This window comes from Mustela nivalis (assembly GCF_964662115.1).
Source record: "Mustela nivalis genome assembly, chromosome: 2".
NCBI lineage: Eukaryota > Metazoa > Chordata > Mammalia > Carnivora > Mustelidae > Mustela > Mustela nivalis.
In genome coordinates this window covers 50,939,288-50,966,525 of record NC_139021.1, presented here as the reverse complement: position 1 = coordinate 50,966,525, position 27,238 = coordinate 50,939,288, and positions in this window count along the sequence as shown.

Below are 27,238 nucleotides of genomic sequence, written 5' to 3'. Positions count from 1 at the left end.
TGGTACAGAAAAGAAAACTCAGAAATGAACCCACAACTATATGCAAGTAATCTTCAATAAAGCAGGAAAGAATATCCAATGGGGAAAAGATAGTCTCTTCAACAAGTGGTTTAGGGAAAACTGGACAGCAACATGCAAAAGAATGAAACTGGACCACATTCTTATACCATACACAAAAATAAATTCAAAATGGATGAAACACCTAAATGTAAGACAACATAAGACAGGTAATCATCGAAATCTTAGAGGATAACACTAGCTGTAATCTCTTTGGTATCAACCATAGCAGCTTCTTACTAGAGAGATCTGAGGCAAGGAAAACAAAAGCAAAAATAAACTGTTGGGACTTCATCAAGATAAAAAAAACTTCTGGATATCAGAGGAAACAATGAACAAAATTAAAAGGCAATCTTCAGAATGGGACAGAATATTTGTAAATGAAGTATCTGTTAAAGGACTAGTATCCAAAATTTATGAAAAACTTATCAGACTCAACACCCAAAAAACAAATAATCCAGTTATGAAATGGACAGAAGACATGAGCAGACATTTTTCCAAAGAAGACAAACAGTTGGCTAATAAACATATGAAGAAATGTTCAACATTATCCATCATCAGGGAAATACAAATCAAAACTGCAATGAGGTATCACCTCATACCTGTCAGAATGACTAAAATGAACAACACAGGAAACACCAGATGTTTTTGAGGATGAAAGAAAGGGAACACTCTTTGACTGTTGGTTGGAATTTGATCTGGTTCAGCCACTCTAGAAAACAGTATGGGGGTTCCTTAAAAAGTTAATAATAGAACTACCCTTTTATCCAGAAATTGCACTATAAGGTATTTACCCAAAGGATACCAAAATACTGATTCAAAATGATATATGCATCCCGATGTTTATAGCAGCATTTTCAGCAATTACCAAATTATGGAAGGAGCCCAGATGTGAAAGCACTGATGGATGGATAAAGAAGAGGTGGTGTATATATACAATGAAATATACTCAGCCATAAAAAAGATTATCTTTCCATTTGCAATCATGTGGATGGAGCTAGAGAGTATTAAGTGTAATAAGTCAGCTGGAGAAAGACAGGTACCATAAGATTTCACTCATATGTGGAATTTAAGAAATGTAACAGATGAACATAGGGAGAAAATAAGAGTAAGGCAAACCTTAAAAGAGACTTTTAACTATAGAGAACAAACAGGTTGCTGGAGGGGAGGCCTATGGAAGGATGGGTTATATGGGTAATGGATTCTTAAGGAGGGCACTTTTGATGAACACTAGGTCTTTTATGTAAGCAGTGAATGATAATTCAAACTATGCTTGAAACTAACACTACTCTGTATATTAAGTAGCAGGAATTTACATAAAAATTTGGAAGACAAAAAAGATCTGCAGGATTTAGGGGTGCCTGGCTGAGTCAGTGGTGTTTGTGACTCTTGGTCTTGGGGTAGTGAATTGGAGCCCCACATTGGGTGTAGAGATTACTTAAAAATAAAATCTTAAAAAATATTGAAAAAGAGAATCTCAAGGATTAAAGGGTCTTTAAACCATCCATTCCAATTCTTCATACTTGAATATAAACTATAATGCGTGATACAAAGAGTCAATTCAGATTTGTTTAAACTCTTCTAGTGATGGTGATGTAGTACTTCCTGCGGTTGTCCACTCTTTCTGGTTTGCTCTGACCAAATACAGGTCCCTCCCTTTGAGTTCATTTCAGTGTCCCCTGGAAAGACATACTTCTGAAGCTGTATTACATCAAAGTCAACCAGAAAAAAATCAATTAAGTATTTTTTAATAATGTTTATGTTATTCCAAGGCTAACCAGAAGTGTAAAATAACCTAGACAAGTGAGATAACATGAAAAATAAGTAAGTTAATTCTACAGACTGTATAAATTATCATAACTTTAGTAAATATTAGGATTAGAAGAAAACATTTATAAGATTGGTAGAAAGGGAAAGCAGAGGTATCCAGAGTGAGATCGTACAGTATGTGTTTTACTCTGTCTTATTTCACCTAGAGTAATGTCGTCAGGGTCCATCTATGTTGTAGAAGATATTGGGATTTCTTTCTTTCTCATAAGGAATAATATTCCATTATATATATGTATTCCAATATGTATGTGTATACATACATATAATGTATTCTCACCAATGTATACATACACATACATATGATGCACTGTATCTTTTTTATCCATTTAATCATAGACAAGTTTGTTGCCAAATCTTCGCTGTTGTAAATAATGCTACAGTGAATATGGTTGTACAGATATCTTTCTAGGAACCTGACTTTGTTTCTTTATATATATATCTGGAAGTAGGTTTGTTGCATTATATAGTGGTTTTATTATTTATTTTTTTAAGGTACCTCCATACTATTTTCCTCAGTGGTTGCACCAATTTATATTTCCACTAGTGGTGCACAAGTTTCCCTTTTTTCCACGTCCTCATGGACATCTCATTTATCTCTCTCTCTCTCTTTTCTTTCTTTAAGTAATAGCCATCCTAATAGATGTGAGGTGATATACCATATGGCTTTGATTTGCATTTCCCTGAAGATTAGTGATACTGAGCATCTTTTCATATGTCTATCAGCCATTTGTATGTTTTTGGAAAAATGTTTATTCAGGTCCCCTGCGTATATATAAATCAGGTTGTTTGTTACTGAGTTTTGTAATCTCCTTATACATTAATCCCTTTGCTATCATATCTAAAAAATCAACTTATATCTATAAAGTCTACTTTAAGTTGGTAACGACAGGTTTGATCTCATTCTAAAACTCTATTTTTAGCACCCACCATGTTTTGTTTCAGCATCACATTTTATATTTATCTTGTGTAACCTTAACTAATTATTGTAGTTACAGTTATTTTTACTACTTTTGTCTTTTTTTTTATATTTAATTTTAATTTTTTTATAAACATGTATTTTTATCCCCAGGGGTACAGGTCTGTGAATCGCCAGGTTTACACACTTCACAGCACTCACCAAACCACATACCCTCCCCAATGTCCATAACCCCACCTCCTTCTCCCAAACCCCATCCCCCCAGCAACCCTCAGTTTGTTTTGTAAGATTAAGAGTCACTTATGGTTTGTCTCCCTCCCAATCCCATCTTGTTTCATTGATTCTTCTCCTACCCACTTAAGCCCCCATGTTGCATCACCACTTCCTCATATCAGGGAGATCATATGATAGTTGTCTTTCTCTGCTTGACTTATTTCGCTAAGCATGATACCCTCTAGTTCCATCCATGTTGTCGCAAATGGCAAGCTTTCATTTCTTTTGATGGCTGCATAGTATTCCATTATATTCCATTATATTCCATTCATATTCCATGAATATATACCACATCTTCTTGATCCATTCATCTGTTGATGGACATGTAGGATCTTTCCATAGTTTAGCTATTGTGGACATTGCTGCTATAAACATTCGGGTGCACGTGCCCCTTTGGACCACTACGTTTGTATCTTTAGGGTAAATACCCAGTAGTGCAATTGCTGGGTCATAGGGCAGTTCTATTTTCAACATTTTGAGAAACCTCCATGCTGTATTCCAGAGTGGCTGCACCAGCTTGCATTCCCACCAACAGTGTAGGAGGGTTCCCCTTTCTCCGCATCCTCGCCAGCATCTGTCATTTCCTGACTTGTTGATTTTAGCCATTCTGACTGGTGTGAGGTGATATCTCATTGTGGTTTTGATTTGTATTTCCCTGATTCTGAGTGATATGGAGCACTTTTTCATGTGTCTGTTGGCCACCTGGATGTCTTCTTTGCAGAAATGTCTGTTCATGTCCTCTGCCCGTTTCTTGATTGGATTATTTGTTCTTTGGGTGTTGAGTTTGCTAAGTTCTTTATAGATTTTGGACACTAGTCCTTTATCTGATAGGTCGTTTGCAAATATCTTCTCCCATTCTGTCAGTTGTCTTTTGATTTTGTTAACTGTTTCCTTTGCTGTGCAAAAGCTTTTGATCTTGATGAAATCCCAATAGTTCATTTTTGCCCTTGCTTCCCTTGCCTTTGGCGATGTTCCTAGGAAGATGTTGCTGCGGCTGAGGTCAAAGAGGTTGCTGCCTGTGTTCTCCTCAAGGATTTTGATGGATTCCTTTCGCACATTGAGGTCCTTCATCCATTTTGAGTCTATTTTTATGTGTGGTGTAAGGAAATGGTCCAATTTCATTTTTCTGCATATGGCTGTCCAATTTTCCCAGCACCATTTATTGAAGAGGCTGTCTTTTTTCCATTGGACATTCTTTCCTGCTTTGTCGAAGATTAGTTGAGCATAGAGTTGAGGGTCTATTTCTTGGCTCTGTATTCTGTTCCATTGATCTATGTGTCTGTTTTTTTGCCAGTACCATGCTGTCTTGATGATGACAGGTTTGTAATATAGCTTGAAGTCCAGAATTCTGATGCCACCAACTTTGGCTTTCTTTTTCAATATCCCTTTGGGTATTCGAGGTCTTTTCTGGTTCCATATAAATTTTAGAATTATTTGTTCCATTTCTTTGAAAAAGATGGAATGTACTTTGATAGGAATTGCATTAAATGTTTAGATTGCTTTAGGTAGCATAGACATTTTCACAATATTTATTCTTCCAATCCAGGAGCATGGAACATTTTTCCACTTCTTTGTGTCTTCCTCAATTTCTTTCATGAGTACTTTATAGTTTTCTGAGTATAGATTCTGTGCCTCTTTGGTTAGGTTTATTCCTAGGTATCTTATGGTTTTGGGTGCAATTGTAAATGGGATGGACTCCTTAATTTCTCTTTCTTCTGTCTTGCTGTTGGTGTAGAGAAATGCAACTGATTTCTGTGCATTGATTTTATATCCTGACACTTTACTGAATTCCTGTATAAGTTCTAGCAGTTTTGGAGTGGAGTCTTTTGGGTTTTCCACATATAATATCATATCATCTGTGAAGAGTGATAGTTTGACTTCTTCATTGCCGATTTGGATGCCTTTAATTTCCTTTTGTTGTCTGATTGCTGAGTCTAGGACTTCTAGTACTATGTTGAATAGCAGTGGTGATAATGGACATACCTACCATGTTCCAGACCTTAGCGGAAAAGCTTTCAGTTTTTCTCCATTGAGAATGATATTTGCGGTGGGTTTTTCATAGATGGCTTTGATGATATTGAGGTATGTGCCCTCTATCCCTACACTTTGAAGAGCTTTGATCAGGAAGGGATGCTTTTACTTTTCAAATGCTTTTTCAGCATCTATTGAGAGTATCATATGGTTCTTGTTCTTTCTTTTATTGATGTGTTGTATCACATTGACTGATTTGCGGATGTTGAACCAATCTTGCAGCCCTGGAATAAATCCCACTTGGTCGTGGTGAATAATCCTTTTAATGTACTGTTGAATCCTATTGGCTAGTATTTTGGTGAGAATTTTCGCATCTGTGTTTATCAAGGATATTGGTCTATAGCTCTCTTTTTTGATGGGATCCTTGTCTGGTTTTGGGATCAAGGTGATGCTGGCCTCATAAATGAGTTTGGAAGTTTTCCTTCCATTTCTATTTTTTGGAACAGTTTCAGGAGAATAGGAATTAGTTCTTCTTTAAATGTTTGGTAGAATTCCCCCGGGAAGCTGTCTGGCCCTGGGCTTTTGTTTCCTTGGAGATTTTTAATGACTGTTTCAATCTCCTTACTGGTTATGGGTCTGTTCAGGCTTTCTATTTCTTCCTGGTTCAGTTGTGGTAGATTATATGTTTCTAGGAATGCATCCATTTCTTCCACATTGTCAAATTTATTGGCGTAGAGTTGCTCATAGTATGTTCTTATAATAGTTTGTATTTCTTTGTTGTTAGTTGTGATCTCTCCTCTTTCATTCATGATTTTATTTATTTGGGTCCTTTCTCTTTTCTTTTTGATAAGTCTGCCCAAGGGTTTATCAATTTTATTAATTCTTTCAAAGAACCAGCTCCTAGTTTCGTTGATTTGTTCTATTGTTTTTTTGGTTTCTATTTCATTGATTTCTGCTCTGATCTTTTTGATTTCTCTTCTCCTGCTGGGCTTAGGGTTTCTTTCTTGTTCTTTCTCCAGTTCCTTTAGGTGGAGGGTTAGGTTGTGTACCTGAGACCTTTCTTGTTTCTTGAGGAAGGCTTGCACTACTATATATTTTCCTCTCAGGACTGCCTTTGTTGTGTCCCACAGATTTTGAACTGTTGTATTTTTATTATCATTTGTTTCCACGATTTTTTTCAGTTCTTCTTTAATTTCCCGGTTGACCCATTCATTCTTTTTTTTTTTTTTAAAGATTTTATTTTTTTATTTGACAGAGAGAGACCACAAGTAGGCAGAGAGGCAGGCAGAGAGAGAGAGGAGGAAGCAGGCTCCCTGCTGAGCAGAAAGCCCAATGCGGGACTCGATCCCAGGACCCTGAGATCATGACCTGAGCCGAAGGCAGCGGCGTAACCCACTGAGCCACCCAGGCGCCCCGACCCATTCATTCTTTAGAAGGATGCTGTTTAGTCTCCATTTATTTGGGTTCTTTCCAAACTTCCTTTTATGGTTGAGTTCTAGCTTTAGAGCATTGTGGTCTGAAAATATGCAGGGAATGATCCCAATCTTTTGATACTGGTTGAGTCCTGATTTAGGACCGAGGATGTGATCTATTCTGGAGAATGTTCCATGGGCACTACAGAAGAATGTGTATTCTGTTGCTTTGGGATGAAATATTCTGAATATATCTGTGATGTCCATCTGGTCCAGTGTGTCGTTTAAGGCCTTTATTTCCTTGCTGATCTTTTGCTTGGATGATCTGTCCATTTCAGTGAGGGGAGTTTTAAAGTCCCCTACTATTATTGTATTATTGTTGATGTGTTTCTTTGATTTTGTTATTAATTGGTTTATATAGTTGGCTGCTCCCACGTTGGGGGCATAGATATTTAAAATTGTTAAATCTTCTTGTTGGACAGACCCTTTGAGTATGATATAGTGTCCTTCCTCATCTCTTATTATGGTCTTTGGCTTAAAATCTAATTGATCTGATATCAGGTTTGCCACTCCTGCTTTCTTCTGATGTCCATTAGCATGGTAAATTCTTTTCCACCCCCTCACTTTAAATCTGGAGGTGTCTTCGGGCTTAAAATGAGTTTCTTGGAGGCAACATATAGATGGGTTTTGTTTTTTTATCCATTCTGATACCCTGTGTCTTTTGATTGGGGCATTTAGCCCATTCACATTCAGGGTAACTATTGAGAGATATGAATTTAGTGCCATTGTATTGCCTGTAAGGTGACTGTTACTGTATATTGTCTCTGTTCCTTACTGATCTACCACTTGTAGGCTCTCTCTTTGCTTAGAGGACCCCTTACAATATTTCTTGTAGAGCTGGTTTGGTGTTTGCAAATTCTTTCAGTTTTTGTTTGTCCTGGAAGCTTTTAATCTCTCCTTCTATTTTCAATGATAGCCTAGCTGGGTATAGTATTCTTGGCTGCATGTTTTTCTCGTTTAGTGCTCTGAAAATATCATGGCAGCTCTTTCTGGCATGCCAGGTCTCTTTGGATAAGTCAGCTGCCAATCTAATATTTTTACCATTGTATGTTACAGACCTCTTTTCCCGGGCTGCTTTCAGGATTTTCTCTTTGTCACTAAGACTTGTAAATTTTCCTATAAGGTGACGGGGTTTGGGCCTATTCTTATTGATTTTGAGGGGCGTTCTCTGAAACTCCTGAATTTTGATGCTCGTTCCCTTTGCCATATTGGGGAAATTCTCCCCAATAATTCTCTCCAGTATACCTTCTGCTCCCCTCTCTCTTTCTTCTTCTTCTGGAATCCCAATTATTCTAATGTTGTTTCATCTTATGGTGTCACTTATCTCTCGAATTCTCCCCTCGTGGTCCAGTAGCTGTTTGTCCCTCTTTTGCTCAGCTTCTTTATTCTCTGTCATTTGGTCTTCTATATCACTAATTCTTTCTTCTGCCTCATTTATTCTAGCAGTGAGAGCCTCCATTTTTTATTGCACCTCATTAATAGCTTTTTTGATTTCAACTTGGTTAGGTTTTAGTTCTTTTATTTCTCCAGAAAGGGCTTTTATATCTCCCAAGAGGGTTTCTCTAATATCTTCCATGCCTTTTTCGAGCCCGGCTAGAACCTTGCGAATTGTCATTCTGAACTCTAGATCTGACATATTACCAATGTGTGTATTGATTAGGTCCCTAGCCTTCGGTACTGCCTCTTGTTCTTTTTTTTGTGGTGCATTTTTCCACCTTGTCATTTTGTCTAGATAAGAGTATATGAAAGAGCAATTAAAATAGTAAAAGTGTGGTAACAACCCCAGGAAAATATGTTTTAACCAAATCAGAAGAGATCCCACATCCTGAGGGGGGAGAAAGGGGTAAAAAGAGTTTCAAAAAGAAAGAAAGAAACAAAATAAAAAAAGAAAAAAAAAGAAAAGAATTTAAAAAGAAAACGAATAAAGAAACCTAAAAAGGAAAAAATATATATTAGATAATCTAGTTAAAAAACGTTAAAAAAGAAAACGGTAAAAGGTTAAAAAAATATTAGCAGAAGAAGAGAAAAAAATGAGAAACAAAAAAATTAAATTAACTGCAAGACTAAAAAAAAATCACAGGGGAAAAAAAAAGAAAAGAAAAGAAAAAAAAAATCACAGGGAGAAATCCATGAGTTCTGTGCTTTGCTTTTTCCTCCTCTGGAATTCTGCTGCCCTCCTTGGTATTGAAACTGCACTCCTTGGTAGGTGAAGTCGGTCTTAGCTGGATTTCTTGTTGATCTTCTGGGGGAGGGGCCTGGTGTAGTGATTCTCAAGTGTCTTTGCCCCAGGCGGAATTGTACCGCCCTTACCAGGGGCTGGGCTGAGTAATCTGCTCTGCTTTGCTTTCAGGAGCTTTTGTTCCCTGAGCGCTTTCCGTAGAGTTCAGGAAGACGGGAATACAAATGGCGGCCTCCTGGTCTCCAGCCCAGAGGAGCCGAGAGCCCGGGGGCCCCACTCCTCAGTACACCCTCAGAGAATAGCGCCCAGTTACTCCCGTCTGCCTGACCTCCGGCTGCGCTCCTATTCACTGCGCCTGGGACAGGTTCAAGGTAACCGCGAGCTGCGAGCTTACTGTCGGCTCTGTCTCTGCAGCCGGCTTTCCCGTTCCAATACGCGCAAGCTCTGCGACACTCAGATACCCCTGATCCTTCTGTGACCCTGTGGGACCGGAGGCCACGCTGACCCCGCGTGGGCTTCACCCCGGTTAAGCCTCTGGAGCGATGTCCCTCAGTGGAACAGACTTTTAAAAGTCCTGATTTTGTGCGCCGTAGCTCTGCCACTTTCCGGGAGCCGGCCCCTCCCCCTGGGTTTTATCTTCCTGTCGCTTTGGATTCACTTCTCCGCCCGTCCTACCTTTCAGAAAGTGGTTGTTTTTCTGTTTCCAGAATTGCTGTTCTTCTTCTCTTCGATCTCCCGTTGGATTTGCAGATGTTTGCAATCTTTAGATAAGCTATCTAGCTGATCTCCGTCTAGCTGAAGTAGTCTCAGCCTGCTACTTCTCCGCCATCTTGACTCCTCCCCCCACTACTTTTGTCTTTTAATGTTCATACTAGTTTATGTGATTAATCCACTATCTTCAACAAATATTTATCTTTACAGTGAGATTTATTCTGTATATATTTTCTTGCTACTAATTAGTGTTCTTTCTCTTTAGCATAAAGAAGTCCTCTTAACATTCCTTGTAGGGCAAGTTTAATGATTATCAATTCCTTTAGCCTTTGCTCGTCTGAAAAACTCTCTTATCTCTCCTTCATTTTTGAATGATAACTTTGCCAGATAGAATATTCTTGATTGAAGGATTTTTTTTTTTCTTTCAGCACTTTGAATATATTGTGCCACCTTTTTCTGACCTGCAAAGTTTCTGTTGAAAAATTTGCTGATAATCCTACAGGGGTTCCCTTGTACATAACAAGTTGTTTTGCCCTTGTTACTTTTAGGGTTCTCTCCTTGACTTTAATTTTGGACATTGTAATTATAATACATCTTGATGTGAGGTCTCTCTGAGTTTATCTTGTTTGGAACTCTCTGGATTTCCTGGAACTGAGTATATGTTTCCTTCCCCAGGTTAGGGAAGTTTTCTGCCATTATTTCTTCAAATAATCTTTCTGCTCCTTTTTGTCTCTATTCTATTTTGGGGACCCTTACAATGCTAATTTTAGTCTCCTGATGTCATCCTATTAGTCCTTAGGCTATCTTCACTTTTTTCCATCCTTTTTTCATTTTGCTATTTGAGTAGATGAGTTCCACAGCCTTGTCTTTGAAATCACTGATATTTTCTTCTGCTTCATATAGTCTTTGTTGAATCCTTTCATGTGTTTTTCAGTTCAATTATTGCAGTTATTGTATTCTTCAGCTCTATGGCTTCTTTTTGGTGCATCCTTATATTTTCTACCTTTTGTTGAAATTCTCGCCGTGTTCCTCTATTTTCCCAAATTTGATGATTGCCTTTATGACCATTATTTTGGACTCTTTATCACATAAATTATTTATCTCTGTTTCATTAAGGTTTTTTTTTTTTTTTTTTTGGAAGTTGTATCTTGTTCTTTTGTTTGGAACACGTTCTGTTTCTTCATTTTCTCTGTATTGGTTTCTTGAAGGGGTGGCCTTGCGTAGGAGAGGAACCTTGTTGTTCAACATTTCCCTACCTCTTGGTTGTCTTTGAAACCTAGTGCTTATCCAAGAGGCCTATTACTGCTTTTTAACCTCTCCCTGTATTTGAAGATGTACTAAGACCTGTGTTTGTTTCAAAAGGATGGATCTCAGTGAGCTTCTAAATTCAGGTTGATTGGAAGCCAGGCCCTCAGGCATTAGTTTCTATATAATACAAATATATACAGTCCTATGGGACTACAAACACAGGCTCCACTAACCACCAACCCAGGTGATCTAGAGGTGTCCCCTTTGTTGCAGTTATAGAAATCAGGGCTCCAGGTGAGTGTATAAGCTGTTTCCTATTAGATACTGGTGAGCTACAGTGAAGCAGAGTGAAGTAGGATGGCATCTATCAGCCTGTTTCCTGATAGCTATTCCTTAGGCCCCTAAACGTGCACCAAACCTGAAGTCTGTCCCTCAGACTGAAGCTCCAGGACAGAAAATAGGCCTCTTTCATAAATAGAATGGAATGGTGTTTCACTGCTCTCTGTGTAGTGCCCTGGGACTAGTAGCCTATCAAGAACTATCTCTATAAGTGTTATAGTTTCATGGGACCCAAGAACACAAGCCTCTGGCCACGAGAGCCAGGTGATTAACGTATGTTCTCTGGGTGGCAGGCACAAAATCTGGGGCACCAGATGCATGTAAGAGCTCTAGTTCAGGAAACAGTGACACTCTAGAGTGCAGCAGAAGGGGAGCATAAGGATAGTTTCCACCCTCTGAAGTCTCTAAAAAGTATTACTCTTTGATGTGTATTTACTTAGAATCCTGCCCTTCAGGCTGCAGTTGTGATTAGTTAATAGGTCTTTTTTATGAAAAGACTAAGTTCTTGGCTCTGTTGCCTCTTGATATGCCCTGGAGGTGGTAGCTGTTTAAAAGCTCTTTCTTTGTTGATTCAGTCCTATGGGACCCTTGAGTGTAAGCCCCGCTGGCAGCCAGAACCAGGCCATGTAAAGCTGTTCCCTGGTGGTGGTGATAAAAATCAGGGTGCCAGGTGAGGATATTATATAAGCTAATTCCCAGAATATACTGGTGTGCTATATTGAGGCAGAGAGAGAGAACATAAAGATGGTGTCTGCCAACCTATGTTCCCTGACAGCATGTAAATAGACCACAAAATACACATCAAATCAGAAGACTGGCCCTCAGGCGAAAGATCCTGGACAAACAAATAGGCCTCTTTCATAGGAAGATAGGTGGTATGTTTTAGTTTGCTGTCTGTGCAGTGCCCTGGGGTGATAGCCTGCCAAGAACTGTCTCTCAGATTGTTACAGTCCTGTGGGACCCAGGAACAAAAACTCCCCTAGTCTTGAGAGCCAGGCGATCAAGGGATGTCCTCTGGGTAGCAACCACAAAACTCAGGGCATTAGATATGTGTAAAAGTTCCCTTTCAGGAAGTGCTGGTGCTTTCAAGCATGGCAGAGGGAAAGCATGTAGATGGCTTGTACTGGTTATAGCAAGACATGGGTAGGCAGTTTATAATGATGGTGCTCTCTGGAAAAAGAAAAAACAAAAAGAGAAAATAAGAAAAAGAAATTTTAAAAAGAGTGATGCCCACTGACTATAGCAAGGCAGAACGAGAGTGTGAAAATGGTGCCTGCTAGTCTCCATCATGGAATATTCTAGCAGATGTATATGTATATTTACACATATATATACATATACATATAAATATGTGTGTGTGTGTGTTAAATTAGATGCCTGTTCCTTAGTCTTGCACTTTAATTTAAGCAAACGTGCCTCTTTCACTTACAGTCTGGGTGCTGTCAGCTGCACTTGAGCTGGGCAGGTGAGTATAAGCTTCTGAACCCTTTAAGAGCTATTTCTCAACTTACTAATCTTGTGGGTTTGGTGGATGTTTTGGGGGTTCTTCTCTCAGGTATAAGTCTTAAAAGTTGGAGTGCTTGAGGTGTGCGGTTCAAGGCCTTCATTCCTCAGACAGATGCTCCAGGTTTTGAGTTTTCTCCTGTTTGGTGGCATGTTGTGTCAAGGATGGGGTTTATGGTGAAATTGTGTCCCGGTCTCCCCTAACTGCTGCAGTGTGGTTTACTCTCATTTTTTCCAGTGTGTAGTTGTTGCTTGGCCACACTTGGTCTTTTTAGAGGAGTGTTCCATATGTAGCTGTAGACTCAGTGTGTCAATGACAGGAGGTGAGTTCAGGATGTTCTTTTTTTTTTTTTTTTTAAGATTTTATTTATCTATTTGACAGAGAGAAATCACAAGTAGATGGAGAGGCAGGCAGAGAGAGAGAGAGAGGGAAGCAGGTTCCCTGACGAGCAGAGAGCCTGATATGAGACTCGATCCCAGGACCCTGAGATCATGACCTGAGCCGAAGGCAGCGGCTTAACCCACTGAGCCACCCAGGCGCCCAGTTCAGGATATTCTTAAATAAGATCTAAGTAAAGGATGTCTTGTTGATGTCACTGTCAGAACTCTTAAACTCTATGTATAGCTTAAGTAAAGGAAATTAATTTATATTATTTAGATATTAATTTCAAATATATTAAATTTTTATAGAAAGAAATTTGTCTACAATATTATTTTCCATAAATTAATAAGTTCCAAAGAACAATGATATTTTATACCAACATTTTTATGCAATAATAATATAGAAAAAAAATCACCATTTTAATACCACTTGTAGCATATAAATTAGTACCAAAACATAGATAATGTTTTGTATTCAGAACATAAATAATTTTGAGTTCCCCATTGCATAGTAAATAGGAATTTTCAAAGAAATATGAAAAACTATTACTGGATCAAGTGTTCCTTAGAAAAAGTACTACTCAGACATGCAAAGTGATTCAAACTGTATTTCTTATAATTGACAGAGTTTCCTCGTAACTATGCATCTCAAAGACCACCAGCGAGAACAAACTTACTGTTTGTTATTTAAAATTTTTCTTTTTAAGATGATTTCTTTTCCTTTTATAGTTTTCCAGTCTTTTTTATCACTCTTTCCATTAATTTCTCCATCTTGAGTAGCTATGGGTTCTTGCAGCACAGTAAGAGGGGTCTCAGATCTGATTGGGTGTCATTGGGAATCTTTCTGGGTCTTCTGTTTGTGGCCTCTGAGGTACCAGTATTACTTGTCAAGCTGGCCTCATCCCCCCTTGCTGAAGTCTATGAACTGTCTCCTTCTTTATTCTTTCTCACTCCACAATTAGGACCTAATAGTTCTCTCCACTGATTCAGTCCCACCACTCTTTCCCTGGTGCTGCATATTTTAACACAGCCTGGCTCTCATTGATTTTTTTTTTCCTCTCATTAATTTTTAGCTTTGGTAGTCTACTTTCAGCTTCTGTTCATACATGTTTGTATGGTATGGCAGCGTTGGACAGCTCATTTGCGAAAATATAATTACCCCCTTCAGATTCTTGAGAAATGGACCCTTTGCAAAACAATCTCTTCTCTGGGCGTCAAATGGGAAATGTAGCAAAACTTCTTTTGCTTTTATTTCTTTAAGCTATCCAACAAATCTCTTCCCATGGGAATCTCTATTGGGCCAAGGAGGTCAAGACATACTTCTTCCTTCACTTTCTACTCACTATCCATTTATCAAGGCCAGGTTTTCCACATATCCTCCCATCTGGTTTTCCACTTCTCTTTCCTGAGGTGGCATTTTACATGTCATCTTCTTAAGATATACATGGAACAGAGAGAGAGAAATTGATTGAGACTTAAGAAACAAAGTGTTACAAAGCATGTTATGCCTTTTTTTTAAATCAACCTGCTATAATATGAGTTGATAAAATAAGACATGAAATAAGCCTTGCCAAACTCCCAAACATTTTGTGAATGTATCACAATTTCAAAATTTTCATCTTTTTAATGTTCTATAACAGCTTTTAGCTATATAAATGGATTACAAGTTTGGAGTCTTCATTACAAATCCTTGAGTTTATCTTATTTGTTTATACCTTCTCACTTTCTGCCTCTGGATTTAAAACACATATCCTCAAGAACAGAGATTTACAATAAATCTAAGACCCTCAGCTCCTGAAATAGTGTTCAGGGACTATAGACACTTATTTATGGAGTAAATGAATAAGCTAAGAATATTGTGGTAACTCTCCAACACATTAACAACTACTTTCACACCAAGATTTCTACAGTAAGAAAGAAAAAGAAAATGAAAGAGAACTTTTGTTCTCTTTCAAAATATTCTGAATTAATCTGTCTTAAAGAATTGAAAGCATCCCATTATCATCTAGAAACAGCTTCTTTAAAGTATTCATAACCTGAGTAAATTCAATGTAGTAATTCTAGAATTTACATTTACATTTACATCAAGCCTGCTTACTTTCAAGGTAGCTATTGCTCTGAGTCCCTTTCTTCATTTGCAAAATTTAGTTATTGATTCAGGTATTGGTCCTCTGTAAAGTATTTTAATATTATAGGGAAAGTCCTGTATTGCTTAACATGTAAATAAAGGTCAAAAGAAAATTAGCCTTTATTATTAAATAGAATTTATCTAAGTGTTTATTTATATTTTTATCCTAACATGATATCACATTGTGGTCCTTAGTAACTATAGAATATGTATTTTAGAGTTTACATAGCATTTTTACACATTGCTTCACTTGCTACTCTGTATAGCTCGCATATTATTCACAATTCTTGATAGTAAAACAAATAAATGGTAACTTTGCTACCACAGAATTACTTTGGTTAATTAAAAAACATAGCACAGACATTTTAATGTAAGAAAAATTGAAATGGAGAAAGGAGGAGAGAATGGCCAGACATGTGGAAGGAGAGCTGTGCAGGTAGAAAATGAAGATTGTTGAAGAAAAAAAAAAAGTCTTTGTCTTCTCATTCACGCAAAAATGCAACAGTTTAGGAAACATTGATTCTTAACTTTGTACGTAGCAAATATATATAAGGTCCAAGCTAAAAAGTTAGAGTGCTCAGCAAATATCAATTATGAAATGATGATAAGTAAATACCAAGTATAAAATGAAACCCTAACCAAACTCTGACTAGAGTGTTGGTAAAGGCTGATAATTGGCTATTCATAATTGTTGAACCCATACACTTACCCCTGACTAATAAGTGCCATTAGCAGTTTAATATCAACTAAGAAGGCAAGGTACATTCATTTTCAGACACTGTTTCAGAAATTGCAAGCATTGTAAAATGACTTTTTGGGAAATGCATTAAAAAACAATCATTACTTTCTGTTTGGACACACAATGTATAAAGATATAATTTTGTGACATTAACAACCAAAAGGTGTTGGGGACAATTTTAAATGATCAGAGTTATGTGTGTTATGGAAGTGAAGCTGACAAAATTGGATTTTTTTAAAGATTTTATTTATTTATTTGACACAGAGAGAGAGATCACAAGTAGGCAGAGAGTCAGGCAGAGAGAGAGAGGGAAGCAGGCTCTCTGCTCAGCAGGGATGCTGAGGCAGATGCAGGGCTCGATCCCAGGACCCTGAGATCATGACCTGAGCCAAAGGCAGTGGCTTAATACACTGAGCCACCCAGGTGCCCCCAAATTAGGGTTTTGTAACGTTATAATATTAATGTAATCCCCATGGTAACCACAAAGAGAATAGTTATAGAACATATACAATATGAAATGCAAAAAGAATTAAAATGTTTTACTATAAAGAAAATCAGCTGCACAAAGAGGCAGTAATGCGGGAAAGTGAGGTACAACAAGTTATAAGACATATAGAAAACAAATAACAAATGACAGAAGCAAATCACTCCATATCAGTAATTACTTTAAATGTAAACAAATTGAATTACCTAATCAAAAGACAGGTCTTGGTAAGTATAAAAAGATGACAGATATATATGGTATCTGCAAAGACTCACTAAGGTGCAAAGAGAAAATTGGCTGAAAGTAAAAGGATGGGAAAAAATACTCCTTGCAAATTGTAACCAAAAGGGAGCAGGGGTAGTTATCTCAAATTAGACAAAATATACTGTATTAAGAAAAGTTCAAAGAAGTACATTATATATTAATAAAAAGATTCAGTACAGTAAGAAGGTTAAATTACAAACATTTATACACCTAATAGCAGACCAATAAAATATATAAAGCAAAAATTGAAGGATTGATGGGAGAGATAGATATTTCTATAATGATAATGATTGCAGTATCCCACTTACAATAATGGATAGAATGACCAGACATATAAATAAGGAAATAGTGGACTTGAACAGCACAATAAACCAAGTAGATCTGACCAGTATATATAGACAACTGAACCCAACAACAGTAGTACATGCATTCTTAGGTGCACAGGGGACATTCTCCAGGACAGACTATATGTCATGTCACAAATTAGGTCTCAGTATATATAATAGGACAGATATCATACAGAATTATCTTCTTTGACCACAGAAAGGTAAAGTTAGAAATCATTAACAGAAGGGAAATTTTAAAATTAGCACATTTGTGGAAATTAAAGAATAGATTCTTTTTTTTTTTAGTCTTTATTAATTTTTTATTTTTTATAAACATATATTTTTATCCCCAGGGATACAGGTCTGTGAATCACCAGGTTTACACACCTCACAGCACTCACCAAAACACATACCCTCCCCAATGTCCATAATCCCACCCCCTTCTCCCAAACCCCCTCCCCCCATCAACCCTCAGTTTGTTTTGTGAGATTAAGAGTCACTTATGGTTTGTCTCCCTCCCAATCCCATCTTGTTTCATTTATTCTTCTCCTACCCACTTAAGCCCCCATGACCCAGCAATTGCACTATTGGGTATTTACCCTAAAGATACAAACGTAGTGATCCATAGGGGCACGTGCACCCGAATGTTTATAGCAGCAATGTCCACAATAGCCAAACTATGGAAAGAACCTAGATGTCCATCAACAGATGAATGGATTAAAGAATAGATTCTTAATCAGCGAATTGAAGAAGGGATAATAAGAGAAATTAGAAAATACTTAGAGATGAATGGAAATGAAAGCTTAACATACCAAAATGTATATGATGCAAAGAGGGTAGTGCTAAAATGGAAATTTATAACTATAAATGCTTACATTAAAAAGATAAAATATCTTAAAGCAATGAAATATCGTAAAGAACTAGAAAAAGTGTAAGGCACATAACTAGAGGTGCCTCCACAGGGTGCGGCCCAGAATAAAGATGGCGCTGGCTTGCCATCTCTTCCGGCCAACAAGGCGCCAATTTCACAGTTTCGGTTCCTGAAACCTATGGCACTTCCTCCTCTCGCCCAACACGCCTTACCCAGCAACTGCTACTTGGCATAATCTTATTGGCTCTTCCCCCTCTGTCCTCACTTCCCTTCTGCTGCTCTATATAAGGTGTGCTCCCGCACAATAAAGTGAGATCCTGCTTCAACAGATCCCCTGAGCCCGGTGTCTTCTGTGGGTGCGTTCCGGGTTGGCGACACTCGCCATCCCGCTCAGCCCCAAGGAGAGGCCTCCGGCTGGCCCGGGAGCCTCCTTTCCTCGGCGGGGAGCCCAACAACTGGTGCCCCGTGTGAGGAACCTCGCTCTTCTCGCTGACGGGCCAATCGGTCTACGGGTGAGTGTACCCCCATACACTATGGGGCAGTCCTCTTCTAAAAATGGCCCTTCCTTAGAATCCCTACGCTTCCTTCTGAAGAGCCGCGGTCTTTCCCTCACTGACTCCCAGGCTCTCAAAACATGGGAAACCCTTATTAAAGCCGCCCCTTGGCTGCCTGAAAGTAATCTCTTTGACTGGGACACCTGGGACCGTATCGAACAATTAGTTCGCAAAGCCCATGTCAACAGGGGTGAAGTCCCCCCCCCCGGGTACATACCCTACCCTTGCAGCATTAAAAAGTTGCTTTCCTCCCCGACCTCCCAAGGGGTCAAAGGAGACATCCTGCCCCCCTAGATCCCAAACTCCTCTCCCCACACAACCTGAGGCCACTAAGGACCCTCCCGAAGCAGCTGCCCCAAATTAATCCCACCAGCCCTCAAAGGAGCCCACCTCCACCGTCTCAAACACCACTGGAGACCCCCCTGTTAAACCAAAGAGGCTCTATCCCTCACTAGATCCTTTTGATGCAGCTCCTTGGCCCCCGGATCTCCAACCCAAATCTCGGGCTGAAGGCCCTCCTACGCGCCCCCCTTCTACTAACCCCTTCCGATCAGCGCCCACTCCTCCGCCTCCTTATTGCCCCCCCCTCCGGAGCATACCTCCCCTGAGCCTTCCAGCTGTTCTCTTTTCCCCGTAAACGTTAACCCAGGCGGCAACCGTCCGGCTCCTTGGTACCCATGGGAACCTGGGGACCTTAAGGAGCTCAAAAAGGCAGTATTAGAGGACGGGCCCAATGCCCCATGGACAGAAACCATCCTCTGAGGTCTGGCCCATGCCCCATGTACAACAGCTGACTGGCGGTCGCTACCTAGGGCCGTTCTTCCAGGGGCCTTATATATAAAGTGGACAGCCCTATACAAGGAGGAATGCCAACAAATTGCAGAGAGAAATGCTCGAGCCAATCCCGCCATCCCTCTCTTATTGGGGCTCGGCATCACTGCCGGGGTAGCCACTGGGTCGGCCGGTTTGGGCACCTCTCTCCATTTTTATAAAACACTCTCCCAACAAATGATTGATGATCTCCAAATAGCAGGAACCATCTTAAACCTTCAGGAACAATTAGACTCCTTAGCCGCTGTAGTACTCCAAAACCGCAGAGGTCTTGATCTTTTAACTGCCGAAAAGGGAGGCATCTGTTTGTTTTTACAGGAAGAGTGCTGCTTCTATGCCAACAAATCGGGCATAGTACAAGATAAAATTAGAAAACTACAAGAAGACCTGGAAAAAAAGACGCCGAGAGATATGGAACAGTCCGTTCTGGACCGGATTCGGGGGTCTCCTCCCATACCTCGCTCCTCTTCTGGGCCCCCTCTTAATTCTGCTCCTTGTAATTTCCTTTGGCCCCTGCTTTATCAATAAGCTAACTCAATTTATACAAAAGAGGATGGAAGCCATTCAGCTTATGAGCGTTCAAGTACATTACCAAAGGCCGGCCACCCGCGATGAAGAGATATATCACTAATCTCTTTTGGCCAATGACGGGTAAGACTCCATACTGGTTGGAGCGACCTAAGACAGGCCTTAAAAGAGATGCCCCTCGTAGCAGCGTGATATTCAGTGACAGGTAAGACCAATGAAAGACACAGAGCAACCTAAGACAGAGGACATACCTACGCTGTATGACCCTCAATGACAGGTAAGCCTGTTGTCTTGTCACTGGCAACCTAAGACAGAAGTCATGCCTACAAAAACAAAAGGGGGAAATGTAAGGCACATAACTAGAGGTGCCTCCACAGGGTGCGGCCCAGAATAAAGATGGCGCTGGCTTGCCATCTCTTCCGGCCAACAAGGCGCCAATTTCACAGTTTCGGTTCCTGAAACCTATGGCACTTCCTCCTCTCGCCCAACACGCCTTACCCAGCAACTGCTACTTGGCATAATCTTATTGGCTCTTCCCCCTCTGTCCTCACTTCCCTTCTGCTGCTCTATATAAGGTGTGCCCCCGCACAATAAAGTGAGATCCTGCTTCGACAGATCCCCCGAGCCCGGTGTCTTCTGTGGGTGCGTTCCGGGTTCGTGACACTCGCCATCCCGCTCAGCCCCAAGGAGAGGCCTCCGGCTGGCCCGGGCGCCTCCTTCCCTCGGTAGGGAGCCCAAAAAAAAGAGTCAAATAAACCCTCAAAGCCAGCAGAAGGAAGGAAATAATAAAGATTAAAGTAAATTGGAAAGGGAGATGAATCATGAGAGACTATGGACTCTGAAAAACAATCTGAGGGATTTGAAGTGGCGGGGGGTGGTGGTGGAAGGTTGGGGTACCAGGTGGTGGGTATTACAGAGGGCACGGATTGCATGGAGCACTGGGTGTGGTGAAAAAAAATGATACTGTTATGCTGAAAATAAATAAATGAAAGAAAAAAAAAGATTAAAGTAGAAAGAAATGATACAAAGAATGGAAAAACAATCGAGAAAGTTAACAAAACCAAAGTTGTTCTTTGAAAACATCAACAAAAGTGAGAAACCTTCAGCAAAATTATCTAAGAAAATAGAAAAGAGGATTATAAGAGAGTATTATGAATAGTTGTATCATAACCTAACAAGCTAACATATAAAAGACTCAAATTTCCTAGAAGCACAAATGACCATTCCTCATATTCCTAAGAAAGGATAGCATATGTCTAACTTAAGGTGGGAATGTAAATTGGTATGTGCATTATGAGAAACAGTATGGTAGTTCCTTAAGAAATTAAAATTAAATTAAAAATATAACTGCTATATGATCAAGCATTTCCCATTCTGGGTATTTATTATTGAGACTCATTTTTTTGGATTGTCTTCCCTGTATGTTAAATGAATCTTCAGAGTTGCCATATTCTATGTATGGTACATGAACTTTCCATCCTGGTTTTCATTATTTTGATGAAAATATAGCCTTTGCTCCAATTAACATCCATTCTTTGTGAGGAAGTGCTCCCTCCCCTCAAATATGTGCTCTGGAAAACTAGGGATTGGTAAGAATGGTGTGGAAAGATAAAGGTGTGGAAGTGTTTTTCAGTTCTAGCATGAAATCATTGAGTAGCCCTGGGCTTCTCTCGTAGATTGTAACATGCTCTGTCAGCTAAAGACTGATTTGTTGTTAAGTCAGAAATGCATAAATGAATAAGATGTAACATAAAGATAGAACATTTTGTTATGCAAGTATAAGTGGAAACCTCTGACTGCCAGTGTCGCATTATTCTCTGAGGCCTAATAAATGTAGAGAAGTGGAAAAAGGGAAAAGGACCAGAGGGAATGATTTATGATAAAATATTAGTTAAATTATATATTGATGCCTTGGCCAAACTCGAAGTAGTGTGGGAAGTGAGTAGAAATGGATCATATATTTTATTCCACTCAGTGCCAACTCAAATGTTCACACTGAAATTGCTTGGGGAAATGAAAAATTATGTGCTCCAATGCTACAATAAGGATGGTCACAGTCCTGCCATATTTGAAAATGTGGTGAAAGTGACATTCTATCACTGATTTTACATGTGCGTTGTCTCCTTGGCTCAGTTGTAAACTGTGAAACAAGTATGTGTTTTCTCTAACACAAGGTTTAAAACTTCCTTTGATTTGATATCTTCTTTCCCTTTGTCAATCAACCTTATTCATTACTGAATTTTTTTGTACATTTCACAAATTCTCAAATTCTCTTTCACTTTCAGCTGTTATTCTCACCTTATAGAAATTATCATTAAAAGTTCTTTTTTTAATTATCTGATCTTGATTAGGGTTAAAGCTTAAAAAAAGTGCCAATTTGTATATTGAGAATTTTCTTCTAAAGGATAATTATTTTGTGACCCCATTTTTAATAATGGGAACACAGTCTACATGAATTTTTTGTAGTAGGAACTACCTCGTTTAGTCAAAGTGTTCCTTAGATCAGGTATATTTTAATTTGGCATGCATACTTTGGCCAGACAAAAGGTTTGGCACAGTTTTGCATGTAAGAGATAAAACTGTAAGATCAGAGTATATGGGTTTCATATCACAGCCACACCATTTCCTACCTCTGTGATTTGAGGTAAGTTAATTAACTTCTAAGAGCCTCCATTTACTCATCTGTAATATAGAGATAATTCTATCTATGTAGTTATGTAATACAAGAATATCTGGCATATGGAAAAGTTTAGCTATTATTAAATGGATTCCTGAAAATCAAATAAAGAAGTGAAAATAATGGTGGTATCCCTTAGTTATTTTAATTTATCTTAAGAAGAAATAAGTCAATGAGAAATCACCCAGTTCTAAATAGAGACTAAGGTGGGAGATGGGATTAACTAAAGAAGATTGACTCTCATCCAAGGCTTGGGGCTGCCATACTGTTTATTGGGTTTATCCAAATGGTAATCTGATTCTAAACTTGACACTTGTAACTTTCCTTTATTAATATCATATCTTCTACCAGTTACATTCGTATAGAGGAAGACAATCTACAGGTTGAAATAAATCTTCTCCAGGGGCAGAGGTCTAGGGACCGATGTGGTTGGCACCATCACTCTGTTTTATCTTATTTATATTATTTTTAGTATTATTACTGGTTACACAAAAAATATGCTACTTTTTTTCACTTTTTGTTGCTTTTAATTGAGCATCATATATGCTTTTGTTTTTATGCATGAACGCAATAGGTGGGATTGAAATAAGCCGCCTAAAAATTCCCCAGAACAGTCCATAAACCATTTTTAAGCATGCTTCATGCCTGGTTTATTACAACATCATCATAATTGATATCCTGCATTTTTCTCAGTTCTCCCACATGACTCTGGCTTGATCCTGACCCATCCATTAATCTCAAGGCCAGACATTACAACTGGGCTATCATCCTATCATCTTCAGCTTTACTTTGATAAATGTTCCTATATTCTCATAATACTTTGTCATCTCTTCTTCATCCTCACTGTTGCAACAGACAACTAATGGTTTTCCTGTTGGGGATTTTGTACTCTTTCATTCTGTTCACTGAACTTTTGTCGTAGTGGTTTTGCAAATGCCTTCTTGATCAAGTTACTGTCCTGTAAATATTTTTAAAATATTTAATAAAGTAAAAACTCCTTAATGTATCAAAATAAATGATTATTGATTTGTTTCCATTTATCAGCCTTATTCTTAGATGTGCTCTTCTTTGGGTGTTACATTTAGTTTCCCAAATAGGTGTATGTGTTTTAATGACTCTGATGAGATTTGGGTCATTTCTCTCTCTGTGCTTGGAATGCTAACAGGGATGAGCCTATTGGGGTGTCTGCCTTGGGGTTAATGAGTGAGTGCATCATGGAGGAGTATTGTAGAGGGATATTATAGTGCTAATGTAGTGAACTAGGTTTGAAGTATTTTCCAGACTGGCTTACAAGCTAATTTGAGGAAGGAATAATTAACTTTTAAGTCTTCACTTAAACCTCTGATATTTAGTATTCCCCCCTGCTAACATTCTGTACCCATCCATAGGCATGGTCACTACTACCTCTGAGCCTCAGTTATATTTTATACAAAATGTCTCTCAAAGCAGTTTTTTATGCTTTTTGTTTTTCTCTTTTGATTCCTGTTGTTAATGTGATGTGTTGACTTGAATAAAATACAGTAAGATATTTGGTCAAACATTATTGTAGTAATGGTGTGAAAGCATTGTTAGATAAGATTAATATTTAAATCAGGTTTTGAGTAAAGCAGATTTTTCTACATAATGTGGATGGGGTGGGCCTCATTCAATTAGTTGAAGGCCTTAGTAGAAAAAGACTCATCTCCCAAGAAGAAGGAGCACCTTTTCTAGCCAATAACCTTTGACTCAAACAGAAACTCTTCCATGGGTCTCCATCCTGCTGGCCTATGCTACAGGTTTTGTTATTTGTCAAACATCCGCAGTCATGAGCCAATTTTAAAAATTCTGTCTCCCTGTTTGCCTTTCTCTATGTATCTATCTCCATCATCTTTCTATCTTATTTGCTCTCTTTCTCTGTAAACCTAATACATTCCCTAAAGGCAGCTTGAGGACAGGGCTATGACCTTTCATATCATCTAGCATTTTGCCTGGTATTCAAACTGATAAATAATGAAGCTATTCAGTTAATAAAATATCATTCACATTAACATTTTTAAACTGCCTCTTTCATCAGTTATCTTTAGTGTTTAATTATCTGCTCAAATAACTGCTAACATATCTCACTGGTGTCCTATTTCCACAACATTAGATGATGAGTCCTCTCTCTTCTATTTTATGCTTTTAAACTAACACCAGAAACTTCAGTACATTAGTCACCCATTAGCCAGAGGGATATGTTCCAAGACCCTTTGTGAATTCCTGTAAATACGAATAGTACCCAACCCCAGATACACTGTGTTTTTTCCTGTACATACATTATGATAAAGTTTAATTTATAAGTCAGGCACAGTAAGAGAGAGATTAATAACAATAACTAAAAATAGAATAATTATAACAATATACTGTAATGAACATTATGTGAATGTGGTTTTTCTTTCTCCTCAAAATGTCTTATACTGTACTCACTCTTTTTCTTCTTGTGATGATGTGAAATGATAAAATACCTCTGTGATGAGACAAAGTGAGGGGAATGTAGGCATCGTGAAAGTAACATTAAGCTATTATTGACTTTTTTTTTGGTTAGTGTTCCAGGATCTTTTCTTAAAAATTTAATTTAATTTATTTTTTTTAATGTTCCAAAATTCATTGTTTATGCACTGCACCCAGTGCTCCATGCAATATGTGCCCCCCTTAATTCCCACCACCAGGATCACCCAACCCCACACCCCTCTCTGCCCCAAACCCCTCAGTTTGTTTCTCAGAGTCCAGTCTCTTATGGTTCATCTCCCTCTCCAATTTCCCCCAACTCACTTCTCTTCTCCATCTCCCAAAGTCCTCTGTGTTATTCCTTATGTTCCAATAAGTAAGTGAAACCATATGATAATTGACTCTTTCTGCTTGACTTATTTCACTCATCATAATCTCTTCTAGTCCTGTCCATGTCAGAAGGAGAGTCTTCTGCTTCCAGACCTCAGTTGACCATGGGTAACTAAAATCCATGAAACCATGGATAATGGGGGCACTATTGTAGTGCCCCCCCTCTTCCATTACATAAACACTGTACTCTGAGCACCTACTTTGTTCATTGTACCTTAACATACTTTGTACGTTTTTCTCTGCCTTTGCTCAGGCTCTCTTCCTTGCAGGGATATCTTTCACAACATCCATCTAGAGAATTTTGCCTCCACTTAATCCCATTTCTCTGAGACATCTCTTTCAATTCAGTTTTAAAGATCTATCTTCTTGCTTTAAAAGACTTTTTCCAAAGCCATAAATTTCACCTATCATGCAGTGTCTTATATTGCTGGTTATTCTCTGTGTTATTATATTAGTGCTAATATTTAAGGGCAAGTATTAGAAGTTAAAAATGTGTGAGTCTAAAACAAGATGAACTTTCCAGAGAATCTGGAGAAATTGAAATAGAGTATCATGGCAGCTTGTATTCTGATTTTACTATCAATATCATCTTAAAAGATGTTTTTGATAGATGCTTACAAGAGGATTGAATTATTATAATTTATTTTTCAATCTTCACTAGAATATTATTGGAGTTTTCTTTGCTCATGAAGTTTCTACCTGATGATAATCTCTTGTTCAAGGAGCTAAATTATTTTGTCTTTTAAAATAATACCCTTACTTTAAGGGAAAAAATGACAAGCTGGGAAGAAAGGGGGGAAAATCCATTTTATCTATCTATGTTTGTTGAGACTAAGGAATTGAATTTGTTTCTTTGAGGGTGTATGTATGTGCGTATGGCCTAAGAATTGTTTTTTGCTCAAGATATTCCAAATTTAAACCTTGGAAATATATAAAGGTAAAAATCAAAGGTAGGGTAACAAAGGAAACATTTAAATATATCCACAAAATACTATTGTAATTGGGATATTTAAGAAAGAAGAATAAAAGAAAAGGAGGCACTGATTTTGTGTGAAATTATTTTTTTGATAAGAATAATATTTAAATCAGTAGATTTTTAGTTCATAGCAAAATTGAGAAGGAAATTCAAAATTTCCCATATAGCCCTTGCTTCCACATATGTATAGCCTTTTTTATTATCAGTGTCCCCTACCAGAGTGGTATTTGTTACAACAATGAACACTACATTGACATATCATAATTACCCAAAGTCTGTAGTTTATATTTCATTCTTGGTGTTAATAAGTTCTGTGAGTTTGAACAAACCTAGAATGATATGTATCCATCATTATAGTATCATACAAAGTATTTTTACTTACCTAAGAATCCTTTGTGTTCCTTCTATTCTTGTCTGCTCCAACACACAACATCCTGACAATCACTAATATTTTTACTGCCTCTATAGTTTTGCCTTTTCTAGAAGTCAAACAGGTTTGTATAGTATGTAGCTTTTTCAGATTGGTTTCTTTTACTAATAAATATCCATTTAAGTTTCTTCCATGTCTTTTCATGGCTAGATAGCTCTTTACATTTTAGCACTGAATAATATTCCATTGTCTGTATGTATCCTGGTTTATTCATTCATTCCCCTACAAAGGACATCTCAGTTGCTTCCAAGCTTTGGAAGTTATTAAAAAAGCTGCTTATGAACATCTGTGTGAAGATTTATGTGTGGACATAAGTTTTTAGCTCCTTTTGGTAGATACCAAGAAGCATTATTACTGGATTACATAGTAAGATTATGTTTATTTTTGTAAGGAGTCACCTTATTGTCTTCCAAAGTGGCTGTGACGTTTTGCATTCTTATCAGCAATGAATGAGAGCTCCTGTTGCTCCACATCTTTGTCCACATTTGGTATTGTCAGTATTTTGGATTTTAGCCATTCTAATAAATGTATATTTATTAGATATAATGTGTAATGTGTGTACATGTATAATAATATCTCATTTTTATTTTAATTTGCATTTCCCTGATGATAAATGATATAGAGCATCTTTTCATATGCTTGTTAGCCAGTGATACATCTTTATGGTAAGGTTTTTCTTAAGTTCTTTGACCCT